This window comes from Talpa occidentalis, unplaced genomic scaffold (assembly GCF_014898055.3).
Source record: "Talpa occidentalis isolate TD23 unplaced genomic scaffold, MPIMG_talOcc4v2.1 talOcc4.4, whole genome shotgun sequence".
Lineage (NCBI taxonomy): Eukaryota > Metazoa > Chordata > Mammalia > Eulipotyphla > Talpidae > Talpa > Talpa occidentalis.
Window position 1 is genome coordinate 85,028,029 of NW_023604295.1, and position 16,411 is coordinate 85,044,439.

The 16,411-nt window shown below is 41.0% G+C and overlaps 1 protein-coding gene across 13 annotated transcripts in view; it reads left to right on the forward strand.

The window, feature by feature from the left end:
- Window positions 1–750: 750 nt before the first annotated feature.
- B3GALNT1 (beta-1,3-N-acetylgalactosaminyltransferase 1 (globoside blood group)) overlaps window positions 751–16,411 on the forward strand; it is a 47,390-nt gene continuing 31,729 nt past the window's right edge. For 2 of the 13 annotated variants that reach the window (XM_037525779.2, XM_054700729.1), the window contains exons 1-4: window positions 1,237–1,360; window positions 2,143–2,216; window positions 2,623–2,708; window positions 5,268–5,364. The gene's annotated coding sequence lies outside the window, so the exon portion shown is untranslated. Of the gene's footprint in view, window positions 926–1,231; window positions 1,368–1,403; window positions 1,450–2,142; window positions 2,217–2,622; window positions 2,709–5,267; window positions 5,365–5,403; window positions 5,546–16,411 lie in introns of those variants that run through there. The other 11 variants (XM_037525788.2, XM_054700731.1, XM_037525781.2 and 8 more) reach the window with 10 other exon arrangements.

Below are 16,411 nucleotides of genomic sequence, written 5' to 3' on the forward strand. Positions count from 1 at the left end.
AACCATTTCCACCCAAAAACTGGTACAGCAAAAACCTATATACAACACCTAGCTCCCAGGCTGAACACTCCTCCCAAGGAGTACTAACTGGGAAGGACTCCGGTGGGACTGAACTTCCTTGAATTCTCCAGACCAAAGGAGAGTTTCAAGAACCATTTCCGGGTGGTTGAACCAGTTTGCACTCCCAACAGCAATGTAGGAGAGTTCCTTTTTCATCACATCCTGGCCAACATTTGTTGTTGCTAGTTTTTTTTTGATATGTGCCATTCTTACTGGTGTAAGGTGGTTATTTCATTGTGGTTTTGATTTGCATTTCCTTGATTACAAGGGATGCTGAACATTTTTTCATATGCAGGGTGGCCATTTGCATTTCCTCTTTAGAAAAGAAAAATATCGGATGGTTTCACTTATAGGAGTAATATAGGGAAGCCAAATAAGACATCAGGGGAAAAAATAATAGCAATAAAAACACACAAACAAAACAAAACAAAACAAAAACAATTATAAACCACAGACATCCAGCAGGGGAGGAGGAGGGAGGGAGGAGCACAGGGGATTGTGGTGATGGTGCAGGGGTGCACCATCAAGGGAATTCTATGGAGACACCTGGGCTGGGGGGGAAGCAAACATTGTTTTAAAATGAACAATGATGTAAAATATATATAAATTAAAAAAAGAAAAAGAAAAAGAAAAAAAAGGCACTTCCTGAGCGCAGGCGACTCCTGTCCACACAGACCAGAGTTGCAGTTCACCTTTCTCCCACATACACTTGAAGGAGCACATACCTTTCTCCTGAGAGAGCAAGTGACTTCCCAAGGTGTCTTAAAGAAGATTTTACAAAGAAGACCCCTCCAGAACAGCCCGGATTCATGAACGTGTCTGGGAAACATGGACATCATTTAAAGAAAACCTTATCTTTAATAAGGTAAGTGATCCTTGCCAAGGACTGCCATAAAGCTGCCTAAACCCTGCCAGGCTCAAGTGTAGCATGCACACTTAACACCACCACCACCTTGGAACGCAGATGGAGGGGATATACCACAGAAGGCGCTCCCAGGTGAGCGCCAGGTGTTGTGGGTGCGTGGGCCACGCCAGCGCGGGAGCTAGCGGGCGCTCCCGGGCCTGCCTCTGCGCCTGCCTTGCGCGGGCGCGGCCCTGCGTGTGCTGCGGGAGGCGGCGTGTGCGCGGGCGGGCGCGTGGGCGGGCCGCCCGCCCGAGCCCGAGTCCGAGCGGGAGCTGGGCGCGCCGGCGCGGGAGGGGTGTGTGAGGCAGGGGCGCAGGGGCGGCCCAGAGGCCTGGCAGCTCTCCGTGGCCTTCCGAGCAGCTTCTTCTGAGACGCACCTCCCTCCTCTACGCCGAGGTGAGAGGTGAGAGGTCGGTGGGTGGGCAGGGTGGAGCGCGGCTGGGGTGGCGCGGCGAGCAGCATCCCCGGGGCCTCGGGCCTAGCGGGTGAGTAATTGCCTGACCCGGGTAAGCCCTGGAGAAAGGGCCCGGCGGGGCAGGGGGCCGCGCGAAGGAGCGCCTGGGAGCGCGGCCAGTGCAGGCCGCGGTTGCTAGAGCCGCGCAGCCCGCCCGGTTCTGCTCTAGGGCGCCGACCCCGCTTTCTTGTCGCCCCGGCAGCTCTGGGGAAAACCACCCTGGGCGCCTCGGCCGCGCGGCAGAGAGGATGGAGTTAGTGTTTGGTTGTTGGTAAAACCCCAACAGGCCTGGAGCGAACCCATTTCCAAGGCCCTGGGAAAGGGCTCCGGGACCCGGTTAGGGAGGAGTTGGGAGGAACTTGGCCTTAAGAAGAAGAAAGGACACATTGGGCAGAGAGGAGAAAACGCCTAGGGGCTGGGTCTGTGTGACGGTAAGCAGCACTCTTAAGAAGTATCCAGGGTGTCTTAAAATAAATCTAAAAGGTGCCGTGGAGTCTGACTTTTCCGAGTAGTACAGAGTGGTGTCGGCAGCAAACCTGGATCGCATTTAGTCACCTTTCTCTTCCACTCCTTACTGCTGTAGTAGGAGGGAGATTGCAAGGCAGAGGCAGTTTTCTTTCCTCTGTTTTCTGCACCTAGCAGCAGCGTTTAGGAGGTGGCTGCTTTGTGCAGAGGAGCTGCTACCAAGGAACAACTACCAACCATATATTTTTGTCTGCTTCAGAGATAAGAAAGATTGAGTTTGCAGTCTTCAACTGAGAAGTTTGTTTTAACTTTGTCCAGGCAACTTAGGCAGAGGTAGGTAACTGATTTTGTGTTCTTAAATGTGGTGATGCCTGTTATAAAGGTGCAAATTGAACTTGCTCAGTCTAGAAAACTACTTAAAATTAAGAGATTAGAGTCCATGACATTTTTTTTCTTCTAGACTAAAAAGTTCATTCAAGTGAATAACCCATTGGGTAATTGCAGCCTTGAAAATAGTCTTTTATCAAAACAGAGGCAAAATATAATTTCAGGGTAGATGCATGAGGTGATCTGAGAGAAAGAGGAGAGGATCAGGATTTTCCAAAAATGAAAAGGGTATCGATGGGTAATAATTTGCTTATTTAGCAGCTATCTAGTTATAGAACATTGACTTTAGATTCATAATGCCGGGTGTTGATTTATCACCCATATATTCTTTTTCTGTTCTTCTATTCAATAGCTTACAGCAAATTGTTTAACTAAAGCATGGGATACAGAAAACAAAAAACTTCAGCTAATGCTTTATTCGCATGTGAAATTTTACAGGTAAGTTCATTATATTTAAATATATCAATTATCCCAGTTTGTTAAATTTGACATTAATAGTCTTCTTTATAAGGCTTTAAGGATCATTTACACAGCTACAAGTTTTGCTGTATATTCTAGTATATTTCGAACCCCAAAGTGCAAGAGTTAAACTTTAATAAACCATTTTGGAATATATATATATATATATATATATATACACACATTATATATGGAGATATATAGGCATATATGTATAATTAAAATAACACGACACTTCAGGAAAATTAACTGTGTAACTTAATTTGGTGGTCATAATGTTCAGAATCAAGTCTTTATCCCTAAGAAAATACTTGCATAGATACTTTTTTCTCTTTCTTTCCCCCTTCAAGTGATGTGCCCACTCTCCGTCTCTCTTCTGTCCAACATTGAATGATACAGGTAGAATCCAATTTTTGGAAATGCCTTTATCCCTGTCACAATTCTATGCCAGTTACACTTTTCTATTGCAGCTGTAACAGCTATCCTTGCTCATCTCTGCTCACTGAGTGAAAGATGGTCAAACCTATGGCTTCATGAATGAGGTCAGGAGTTAACAGGAGAGGGAAAGATGAATGCATTGACAAGCTAGAAGCATGTCAATTTATAGGGTGAACATTGAGATTAGAGGGAGACGAAGCCACAGAATATCATTAGGGTGGGGTTTTAAGAAGCTGCAGGACAGGAGATTTGGCCAAGGAGATAACACATGTTCCTTGGAGCTCTGAGAAAATAAGAAATAAAACCCGGAAAACTAAGCTAGATTGTCAGTCTCTCATTCTGTCTATGTCTGACCTTGAATACAGACACCAAATCAGGAAGGCAAGGCCTTTTATTGTCCCTTGATAGCATCCACAGCCCAGATCAATGCTTATCAGCCCTGTCTACCTTCCAGGAACCCTCATGTAGACTAGGGCTCCTGCTTTCAGTTGGATGACCCTTTGGGTCATGAGGAAACATAGAGGAGAGATTTTAGTATATTTCATTGAGGTTCTAAGGTATGCCATCTCATGTGTCTAGAACAGATGCTTGCAGATCAGCAGCCTGCTTTGTAAATTAAAGTTTAATTCGAGTAAGTGTAGCCACACTTTGTTTCATATTGTCTGTGGCTTCATTTTTGCTACCAAGGCAAGTTGAGTAGCTGAAATAGAGACAAATGACAAAGAAAATATTTGCTCTCTAGGCTTTTATAACACAAAGAAGTTTGTTTACTTCTGTACTAGAACATAGATTTCTCCTAAACCCCTAAGCTGTGTACTTTGATGATACTCTTTTAAGTTAGAATAAAGACACACTGCTCCTGTTAAAATATTTCACACTGATTTCAGTCACCTAATCCTAATAGTGTTATAGGGCAGGGAGAGGGGCAGCCCAAACCCTGCAAACTTGCCTGTTCTAAATGGGTTCTGCCATCCGCCGCATCAACACAAAACATATGAGACTTTAATGGGAAGGAACTTTAATACAATTAGGAAACAACACAGGAAAGGCAAAGAATATAGTTTCTAAATCAAGTACCCAAAATTACCCGTCCTGTCGTGGGTAAAACTCCATCCAAATGGGACTGACCCAGAGCAAGGCCCCAAAGCCTGCCACAAATCTAAAGCACCTTCCAGTGGGGACCCACAGAAAAGGGTCAGAAACAACCAGACAAGCCCAGAAGGAAAAGAGCAAAATCAAAATCAAGGTAAAAGCTGCCATTGTCACCTCCCCATGGGTCTCACCCACATCTGTGTCACCCAGTCCACGACCAAAAGACAAGCACAGTTTCTTCACGTGTCTCTAGGCTCCATGTGCCTCCTCCAGGTCTCCTTCTCGCTCCATCCTGCTTCCTTCCTCAGTCTCCTCTGCTCAGCTCCACCCTCCCGTGGGTGGGGCAGGGAACCTCCCCCTTTCCTGGGGACCACCCTGTTACAATAGAACAGTGAGGACTCAAACATAGCTTTTCTCTGGAACTATATTTGACTGCTATGTTTGTAACAGACTTTGTTTTCAAGGATGGAGTTACCCACTTTCTAAAACAACAAATTATTTTTAACTCTTATCTCCTGTTATCAGATACAAGTTCTAATGATCTGTGCTTTTATTGACCAGATATCTACATATTCTGAAAGTACAAATTCAGCTCCTTGCTATAAACACTGACCACTAATTGGAAACATTTGCACTGGGAGGTCTCCTTCAGTCTTTTTCAGGTGGACTTTACTAATGAACGTCAACAACTTTAGGGCAAGACTTCTGTGTCATCTTTCCTACTGCAGCCCCAACCTTTAACACAGGTCTGGCATATCGAATGAATGAAATGCACTTGAATACCTCAGGGAAAGGTAGTTGGTGACTAGTATGACAGATGAGAGACACACAAATCTGTAATATTCTTAATCTAGAAAAACAATTGGAAGAAATAACTAGAGCAGCTTTCCCAGCTTTCCCTGCTTCCTCCTGTGGGTAAGATTTTTTGTAAGAAATATAGGAAGCCGAACTTTCAAGTTAGCCTCATTGCTGTTCTACCTGACTTGTGTGTCCTGTGCTCTGCTCCAGTTTTCCTAGCTTCTCTGGACCCGATCATCCTGTTGCTTCTTCCCACAGGCTGCTCCATCATTTGACTCTCTTAGACTGCCCACTTCTGAGTGCAGAGGTGGGTCCACTTTTGTTCTACTCTTTTCTCTCTGTCCAGGAATCTCAAGAGACTGTAGGATCAGGTGTGATGCTGGGCTCTTAAGAGCTCTGTGCTCTGGAGCAGAAACATGGCATTTGGAGTTGGGCCTGAGTTTGGGTTTTAGGACTGCTGGAACCTGGACTGCACAGGATTCTGAAAGGTGAAATGGTAACAACATTTTACAGTGTTGTAAAATGTGCTCTGTAAATCCTTGTGGAAGTGATACAGACATAAGCCCCAAAGCCCACTTTGCCTAAAAACAAAACAAACAAACAAAAAAAATAAACCCAGCTTAGAATCCTAACATGTATTGCAAATTAAGAGTGTTTTTTTGTTATTAGATACAGATAGGGCAGGAGTACAAAGGAACATTGTAGCTGAATTTTCTTTCTAGGTCTGGTACATTTGGCTACCCCTCTTTTCTCTCAGCCCGAAGACACAACCCCAGAAATCTATAAAATATAACTTTATATTATGATGTCTACAAGAAAATACTTTTTTTTTTTTGCAAATTTTGTGTGTAGTATATTTAAAAAAATCCATGTGTTCTACCTCAGTATGCTGAGTTGGGAGGCTCCCATTTAGTGAGACTAGAACAAAAGACAATCCCGTACATCTCAGCGTATATCTGAAAGTAGTACTGCTGCAGTCATCAGGGGATTCAAGGGCAAAACTGGGAAATAGTAATGGAGTATTAGGTATTTATGCTTACTAAATACTTAAAATTGTGTAACAATCATGGAGAGTTATACTTAGTGTGAAGTGTGTCTTCAATTCAGTGAATTCTTTAGATTAGTTCTTAAAAACTGAACAGTATGACATTAACCCAAGAAATATGTGTTAACAATGACCTTGTAAAAAAACCACTGGCTGTAATGGTCAACCAACTATGAAACTATGTAGACACTGTTGTTGGACTCAGTTTTTTCCTTTGGTTCAGAAGGACTTTTCCATCCCCTGCCCTCTTTAGAGAAGCTTAATTCTTGTATGTTATCTAAGGCTTCCCTGGATCTTCTGATTGAGGTACCCTATTAAAAATGCAGGTGAAGACAGATAAAATGTTCTTGGTGAATCTCTGCTGGCTCATGATGGTCATTACTTTTGTAGCTACATGTTCACTAATTTTTTATAGAAGCTAAGTGACTTAGAGTTATTTGGAATATAAATTTATTGACTTTTCCCCCCTTACTATTTCCTTCATTTCTGGTTAGAGAATTTACAAGGGAATACTAGTTGAAAACAATCTGGGTGAGAATTAGAAAGAGCAGGGCATGATTTGCTTGGAGATGGAATAGTGTTTACATTTAGGACTTACCTTTTTTAAAGTTTCTGGTTTAACTTTAGTAACTCTTCTTCCTAGGAAGATGAGAGGGTTCTGTACCACGTGGAGGAAAGTGAGCAGCTCAGGCCAGAAAGATAAAAATGAGCTAAAAAGGATGCATTGTAGTGTAATGGTTACAGCCCTTGGCACAAGGGTGAGGACACCTGCTGGCTGTCCAGCAGAGACCTGTCTAAGGAGCATTTCTCCAAATCACAGTCAGTTTAGCCAGAAGATGTGTTGTAATGGTCCCTATCTCATAAGATTGTTTTAATGATCAAACAGATAGAAGTATAAAATGTGCATATAACAGTGCCTGGACCAATCAGGGGCCATTGCAAAAATTAAGGCGAGAGAGGGCGTATGGAGAAGTTGGGTAAAGTAGAAGATAAGCTCTTTGTTTTTTCCTGACAAAGTTAAGCATATTAATTTTTAATTGTTATTACATTAGGAAAATGTAGCAGTTTCTGTTCAGTCATTCAATAAATAAAATTTGATTCCCTGTTATATGCCCAGCTAATGTACTGTGTGCTTCAGAGTGAAAAGAAAACTGTAAACATTATCAAATACCATTAACCTTAGAGTAGCTTGATGTCACTAGACTATCTCACACCTCAGTTTTATTTTTTTTTTGAGACTGCATTTAAATTTTTTTTTTTAATAAATTTTATTTTTATATTCCCCATACAATTGCAACACCCCCATTCTGACCCCAATCCCTCCCCTCCTGCCCATCACCTCCCAAAAAGTGTCTCTGGTTCATAGTTTTTGTTGATTTAGATTTTCACTTTCTTATAGTTATTCATTTTTCTGGTCCCTTATTTAAGTTTTCTACATTCCTGCTATGAGTGAGACCATCCGGTATTTTTGTTTTTCTTTTTGGCTTATTTCGCTGAGCATGATCCCTTCCAAGCCATCCATGTTGCTGCAAATTGCATGTGTTTATCTTTTTAGAATGCTGAGTAATATTCCATGGTATATATGTACCACATCTTCTTAATCCAGTCATCTATTTTTGGGCATTTGGGCTGTTTCCAAAGCTTAGCTATTGTAAACAGTGCTGCTATAAACATAGGGGTGCAGGTGTTCTTTGGAATTGATGTTTCTGTGTCCTTTGGGTAAATACCTAGGAGTGGAATTGCTGGATCATATGGAAGCTCTATGTTTAGTATGTCCAGAAATCTCCACACAGCTCTCCATAGTGGTTGGACCAGTTTGCACTCCCACCAACAGTGCAGAAGAGTTCCTTTTTCTCCACACACTCGCCAACACTTGTTGTTGCTAGTTTTTTTAATATGTGCCATTCTCACTGGTGTAAGATGGTATCTCCTGGTAGTTTTGATTTGCATTTCCCTGATTACAAGTGATGTTGAACATTTTTTCATATGCCTGTTGGCCATTTGCATTTCCTCTTCAGAGACGTTTCTTTTTAGCTCTTCTGCCCATTTTTTGACTGGATTATTTTCTTTGTTGTTGTTGAGTCTCATCAGCTCTTTGCAGATTTTTGTGATCAGTCCTTTATCATTAGTGTTGTGTGCAAAAATGTTCTCCCAGTTGGTGGGGTTTCTCTTTGTTTTTGTTATTGTCTCTTTTGCTGTACAGAAGCTCTTTAATTTGATGTAGTCCCAGCTGTTTATCTTTGCCTTCACTATCACTGCTTTGGGTGATGTGTCTGTAAAGATGTCTTTGATGTGCAAATCACTTAGTGTTTCGCCTATATTTCCTTCTATATATTTTATGGTTTCAGGTCTTATGTCTAGTTCTTTAATCCATTTTGAGTTGATTTTTGTGTATGGTGTGAGGTAGTGGTCAAGCTTCATTCTTTTGCATGTAGCGACCCAGTTTTCCCAGCACCATTTATTGAACAAACTTTCTTTGCTCCAATGCATAGTCTTTGCTCCTTTGTCAAAGATTAGTTGACCATAAATCTGTGGGTTTATTTCTGGATTTTCTATTCAATGCCATTGGTCTGTATGTCTGTTGTTGTTCCAATACCATGCAGTTTTGATGATTGTGGCTTTGTAGTAGAGTTTGAAGTCTGGGAGTGTGATGCCTCCATTCCCTTCTTTTTTTTTCAGGAGAGCTTTGGCTATTCGGGGTTTTTTTGTGATTCCATATGAATTTCATCAATAATTGTTCTATTTCTTTGAAGAATGACATTGAAATTTTGATTGGAATAGCATTGAATCTGTTTATAGCTTTTGGAAGGATGGCCATTTTAATAATGTTTATTCTTCCAATCCATGAGCAGGGGATGTCTTTCCATTTCTTTGTGTCTTCTTCTATTTCTTTTAACAGTGTTTTATAGTTTTCTTTGTATAGGTCCTTTACCTCTTTTGTTAGATTTATTCCCAAATATTTGATTTTTTTTGTTTCAATAACAAAAGGGATGGTTTTTTTGATTTCTTCTTCTTCAGATTTATTGTTTGTGTATAGGAAGGCTACTGACTTTTGCGTGTTGATTTTGTATCCTGCCACTTTACTGAACTGATTGATGAGTTGAATTAGTTTTTCTGTGGAGTTTTTGGGGTTCTCTATGTATATTATCATATCATCTGCAAATAGTGATAGTTTGACTTCTTCTTTTCCTATTTGTATTCCTTGGATGTCTTTCTCTTGTCTTATTGCTCTGGCTAGGACTTCCAGTATTATATTGAAGAGCAGTGGTGAGAGTGGACATCCTTGTCTTGTTCCAGATCTTAATGGAATTGCTTTCAGCTTTTCACCATTGAGAATGATACTGGCTGTTGGTTTGTCATAGATGGCCTTTATGATGTTGAGGTATGTTCCTTGTATCCCAAGAATTTCAAGGGCTTTTATCATGAATGGGTGTTGCACTTTGTCGAAAGCTTTCTCAGCATCTATTGATATTATCATATGGTTTTTATATTTCTTTTTGTTGATGTGTTGGATAATGTTGATTGATTTTCGGATGTTAAACCATTCTTGTGTCCCTGGAATGAATCCTACGTGGTCGTGGTGAATTATCTTATGGATACATTGTTGGATTCTGATAGCTAAAATTTTATTGATGATTTTTGCATCAGTGTTCATTAGGGATATTGGCCTGTAGTTTTCCTTTTTTGTGTTGTCCTTGTTCGGTTTTGGTATTAGTGTAATGTTGGCTTCATAGAACGTGTTTGGTATTGTCCCTTCCTTCTCAATTTTTTGGAAGAGTTTGTGAAGGATAGGCACTAATTCGTCTCTGACTCTTTGGTAGAATTCATTTGTAAATCCATCAGGTCCTGGGCTTTTGTTTTTGGTGAGATTTTTGATTACCATTTCAATTTCGCTAATTGTAATTGGTCTGTTTAGGAGTTCTATTTCTTCTTTATCTAGCTTTGGGTGATTGTAGAGTTGTAGGAATTTGTCCATCTCCTCTAGATTGTTGAACTTGTTTCCATATAACTGTTCATAGTAGTTACTGATTATTCTTTTGATTTCAGCTGTGTCCGTTGTGATTTCTCCTCTTTCATTGATGATCCTGTTTATTTGTGCTTTCTCCCTTTTTTCCTTTGTGAGCCTGGCTAGGGGTTTGTCTATTTTATTGATTTTTTCAAAGAACCAGCTCTTGGTTTCATTGATCTTTTGGATTGTTTTTTTAGTTTCAATTTCATTTATTTCTGCTTTGGTTTTTATTATTTCTTTTCTTCTACTGGTTTTGGGGTTTTTTTGTTGTTCTTTTTCTAGATCTTTGAGCTTCGAGATTAGGTAGTTTCTTTGAGTTTTTTCTTGTTTCTTGATGTGAGCTTCTATTGCTATATATTTTCCTCTTATTACTGCTTTTGCTGCATCCCATACATTTAGGATATTGGTGTCCTCCTTGTCGTTCAATTCAAAGAATTTTTTAATTTCTTCTTTGATCTCCTCATTAGTCCAATGGTCTTCCAGTAGTGTGGTTTTTAATCTCCATGAGGTAGGAAAGTTCCTTGCCTTCTTTTTATGGTTTATTTCTAGTTTGATGCCTTCATGGTCAGAAAAGATGGTTGATATGATTTCAATCTTGGTGTATCTGTTGATGTTTGTCTTGTGCCCCAGTATGTGATCGATCCTGGAGAATGATCCGTGTGCGCTTGAGAAAAATGTGTACTCCGTTTTTTTGGGGTTTAGTGTTCTGTAGATGTCTGTTAAGCCCAATTGCTCTAGGTCCTTATTTAGAGCTTTGGTTTCTTTACTTATTTTTTGTCTTGTTGATCTATCCATTGTTGATAGTGGTGTGTTGAAGTCTCCCACTATGTATGTGTTTTCTCTGATGACTGTTTTCAGAGAGGACAACGGTTGTCTGATATATTTTGGTGCTCCTTCGTTTGGTGAGTATATGTTAATGAGTGTTATTTCTTCTTGAAGTATTGTCCCCTTGATCATAATGTAGTGACCATTGGGGTCTCTTTTTATCTTTTTGAGTTTGAAATCTGTTTTATCTGATATAATTATAGCTGTTCCTGCTTTCTTTTATGGTCCATTTGCTTGTAGGATTGTTTTCCATCCTTTAACTTTGTGCCTATTTTTATCTTTTGTAGCTAAATGTGTTTCCTGGAGACAGCAAAAGGTTGGGTTTTGTTTCTTAATCCAGGCTGAAACTCTGTGTTTTTTTTTATTTTAGAGTTTAGTCCATTTACATTTAGAGTTAATATTGATATGTTAGCATTTGTATTTGCCATTGTGTTTGTCTTTCCTTTGATTTTATTTATTCTTTTAATAACTTTTTTTTTGGCCTTCTTTCGTTGTTATTTGTCCTTCTGAAGTTCTGGCTTTAGGATTCCTTGTAGTATTTTTTGGAGTGGGGGTTTAGTCGTAATGCAATTCCAGAGTTTCTCTTTGTCTGGGAAGGTCCTTATTCTTTCTCCATAGAGGAAGGAGAGCTTTGAGGGATAGAGTATTCTTGGTTGGCATCTGTTTTCTTGGAGTCTGTTGACTATGTCCCTCCACTCTCTCCTTGCCCGTAGTGTTTCTTCAGAGAAGTCTGATGTCAGCCTGATTGGTTTTCCTTTGAATGTTATCTGTTTCTTCCCTCTTGTCAGCTTCATTATTTTTTCCTTGTCCTGGATTCTTGGGAGCTTTACTATTATGTGTCTTACTGTATTTTTCCTTTCGTCGTGGAAGTTTGGTGTTCTTCTTGCTTCTTGTATATCAATATTCAGCTCCTTGTTCGCGTTTGGGAAGTTCTCTTCAATTATCTCCTGGAATATTTTCTCTGTTCCTACATCTCTCTCCTCTCCTTCTGGAATTCCTATAACTCTTATATTTCCTTTCCTCATGGAGTCAGATAGTTCCGAAGTCTTTCTTCGTTCTTTTTCCTTCGTACTTCTCTTTCCTTTTCTGTTTTGGTTCTTTTTATTTCTGTGTCTTCAAGTGTACTTATTTGTTCTTCCATTTCATCTTTTCTGCTTTCATTGCTTTTCCCAGAGTTCTTTAGTTCCTCCATTAATTCTTTGATCTCCTGCGTTTCTTTTGCTTCCCTCTTTAGGGACTCAATTTCCTTCTTCTGATCATTGTTTTCCTTTATGAGTTCTGTCATTTTTTTAATCATGGCAATTTTAAATTCTCTTTCGGGAAGGCTCAGAAGTTCTTCCAAGTTACTGTCGTTGCAATCTGGGGTGTGGTTTTCTTTTTGTGGTGTGCTTTCTTCCTGAGGAGTTGCTAGGTTGCGTGTGGTTCTTCTACTCCCTACTGTCTGTTTTCTAATTTGTCGTATGCATTGGGACACTGTGTTGCTCGGACTGGCCGGCATCTTTGGTGAACTTCTCCGCTCTCCTCTGGCTCCTCCAGGATCCATCTCTGGCTTCTGAGGGAGCTTTCTTCTGGTTTCAGGAAGACTTTACTGAAGAAATGTCCCTGTTCTAAAATGGAAACGCGGGACTCAGTCCCTGAGCATCCGGTCTCAGGCACACTCTTCTGCGCGCCCGGTCTGCCCCGGCCGTGGGTGCCTGTTCCCTCTGTGGGCTCAGACTGCTGGTTGGAAGGGGCCTGGCGTGGGCTAACTTCCCAGCTGGCCACTGTCTGCTCCGGGAGCCTTCTGCCCTTTTCAAGCAGTCTTAAGAAATTTCCCTGTTCTATGGGGTGTTAGTGACTTTTTTTTTCTCGTCACTAGGTGCCGCCAGAGATCTCTCCTATTGTCCTTGAGGGGCTGTTTTTCGCCCCCCCAACCCCGTGGGACAGGGAACAGAGCGAGAATGGTAGGGTAAACCTCAACGGCTTTGGGGTGCTGTGTCTGCCTTGTGCCCCACCGTCGTGGAGAACCCACGCCCTAAACTTCGTGCCCCGGGTCTCAGTTCAAAGCCCTCAGGTCCAGGACGCGGGCTGTAGCCCAGTTCAGTGGCGTGGGAATGGCGCCTTTTGCACCTGCTCCCGTGCCTGGGCGCCTGGTTCCTGCTTACTCAGTGAGGGACTTTCACCTCAGTGAGGGCCTCCACGCGTCTCCCTGCAAGCCTAGGTCGCAGGCGCGGGGACCTGGGCATCTGCGATCCCGATCTGAGTTTGCTTTTCAAGCGCGCCAAGCGCACAGCTTTTCCGCGCAAGCTTACTGGCCGGCCCGGGGCTGTGTGCGCGTCTCCAGAGTCTCTTTGTTCTTCTCTAATGGCGCCTGGAGCCGTTCGCTCACCACCGCGGCGAATCCTGCAGGGTTCTCCACAGCTCCCGTTCACGGGGTGTGGTGGCTGCAATAGCTCCTTTCCACTCCCAGTCCCGATTGCTGTGTAGTTTGTTCTTGTTGGTCGTTTTAGTTTGTTGTTTTCCTCCTCTCTGCTGGTTGGAGAGTGCGGACTTTGTGGGTGGGGGATGGGAGCAGGGTTCTGCCCTTTCCTCCCTTCTAGTCCTTTTTTATGGCCACTTTCTTCTTGGGGTAGTTTGCTGGAGTCGTCTGTTTATCTTCCGTGTCCCTGTTCTCACTGGGACCTGCCTCTTTCCCTCCCTATTAACTTTTTTTAATGGGAGATCTTACTCGCAGCGTCTCCTCGCCACCATGTTGTTCCGCCCTCTTACACCTCAGTTTTAAAAGGTAAATGTGTTTTGTAGTTTCTCCTCCAGTTGATAGAAGTACCTATTTAGAACTTCTAACAGTGCAAATCATTCCCACTTGTAGGATGACTGTGGGGAAGTAGGAAGGACCATAAAAGAGGAGAGCAGGTATGTGGAGGAGTTTTTTAGTAAAAAATCCACCATAGACATTGTGATCCTCTAGTAATAGTTCTGGGAACATTAGGAACTTTGGGATCCTAGAGGAAACATAATCATTGGACTCTAAAAGAAGATTTAGTGATTTTGAGTGGAAAGGTGGCTCAACTATGATTTATTTGCCTTTTTGATTGTTTTTTTTTTAGAGCAGATGGTGTCATATTAAAGACATTTAGGAGCTATTAGCAGGTTTGTAGGCAAATAAGAGTAAGCTAGAAGGAGGACTTTAATAATAGCATCATCCACTTAGCTCTAAATACTTCTCATTCCCATTCTAAAATATTAACATGTTATTTTATAAAACACAGTTTCAGATTCAGTAGATCCGGGTGGTGCCTGAGACTGCGTTCTGACAGCTCCAGGCATCTCAGGTTGTAGTTGAGTAGAGGGTGCCAGGAGCATGTTGGAATCCCCCAGGGGATTCCACCTGCTCCTCACTACCTTCTGTAACTATTATTTAGATGGTCTAGAGTGCTGCCTACTTTCTAGAGTTTTTCAAGCTCTTCAGGAGATTATATCATGTATGGGCTATCAGAAGTCATGACATATGTAGCAGTGTTTTTCTATGTTTTTCAAGCAATGTATTATAACTTTTCTAATGTAAAGGAAAGGTAGGAATGTTTCCTCTACTTTTTATGTAGAGGAAAGGTAGAAATGTTGCATAACTGGCAGTTTAGTGATTATCTTTAATAACAGAGGTTTTCTTCTTGGCTGACCCTGACTCCAACATGCTGAGATAACATTACATTGAAATTTGTATTTTTGGTTTTTCTCGCTGTACCTTTCTAAATGTCCATGATCAAAAATAGTGCAGCATTTCAGAATTAGACTTTGTGTTAGAAAAATAGCTGGAAAAAAATAAGCATAGTCAAATACAGATTCAAGAATTTACTTTTGGGTTCAGTTCATTGTTGGGAATATTTTCTTAATAAGTAGATAAAAGCACATTACCAGACCACTCAGTATTCAGACACCCAGCAAGCCCCTACTGAATCCTAGGCACTGGGCATATGGTAGTGAACAAGATAGATAAAACCTTCCCCCTACAACCTCACATTTTTGTGAAGGATACAGGCAAATTGAAAATTCCAAGTCAGCATAAATGCTGAGAAGAGAATAATGAGAATGAGATAGAAAATAAAGGCTAAGGGAACTACTTGAGAATAAAAGGTTAGGGAAGACTCTAAAATGTCACTTTGCAGCCAGGGGAGCCAGCCTTTCCAAGCTTTTGAGAAACGAAGAGCAAGTGCAAATTCTCCAAGAGAGGGAAAGTTTGACACATTCAGGGTCAGAAAGGGAACCACTGTGGCTCCAAAAGGTATGGAGGAGGCAGTGGCAGCAGAGATGGAGGCTTGTCTATTTGCAGTGGAGAGACAAACTTGATAATCATCACAAATGTTGCATCATCTCTTTAAGTTTTTGTCTTTCTGTGTTTTTTACATTCATAAATTTTTTTTAATGATCATATCTTATATTGCCAAGTAGAAAAAATTTAAGTTTTTTGTTTTAAATAATGAAATTTGCTTTCCCTTTTTGGAAAATTACCAACACTTTCACACCCCAGGAAAGAATTTTAGGTTATTTTGTTATAAACAATCATACCATTTTAATAACTCTTTGTTTTCCTTTTCTGGAGTCTTGCATTTGAATTGAGTCCTCTTTGCTCCCCTCCTATTTATTTTAGGGTGCCCAGCATGTATTTGATGCTAAATAAAAATGTGTTTGTCTGTATGAATGATTAGTAATTTGATGTTATTATTGTTAATAATTCATATTTCAGGTTTTGTAAATGTGAATATTGAATCTTTCTTTGTAAAGACAATAAGGTTGTGATGCCACTATACAGTTTCCACCAAGGTTCAGTGGTTACCATGCCAAAGCAGCTCTGGTCAAGAGGAATGCAGCACATTCCCTATGATAAGGGAGAGTAGTTACTGAGAATGTGAGATTGGAGTCCTGTGTGATTTTTGTCTCCATCATTTGCAAGCCTGTGACTTTATTAAGTTAATGACTGTCCTTAAGCCTTGATTTCCTCACCTATTAGAGACAAACAGTAGTTTTAAGAGCACCTTAATTAGCATTTGCTGGTACCCAGGGCCAACATGCCATCTGGAGATTCCTGCCAACCCTTACTGCGTACCAGATATACAGAGTGACTGACTGGGACTGCAACGTTTTTAACATTTCTATTGGAGTATAACATTCAAAAAGAAAAGTATACAAGTTAGATGAATTACAGAATGACCACACGTGTAGGCACCATCTAAGTCAGGAAGTAGACCGTGATCAGCACCCAGAAAAATATACTAAGTGTACGTCCTCCCTCTCCCTAGAGGTTACCGATGTCTTGAATACAAACACCATGGATTAGTTTTGCCTGCTTTGCAATGTTGTATAAATGAAATCACAGTATCTGTCATTATGCATCTGGCTTCTTTAGCTCAATATTAGGTTTGAGGTTCTCCATGAAGCCATGTGAGGTTGTAGTTTGTTCATGTTCATTTTTTAATGAAATGTTGATATATAAATTCTCTC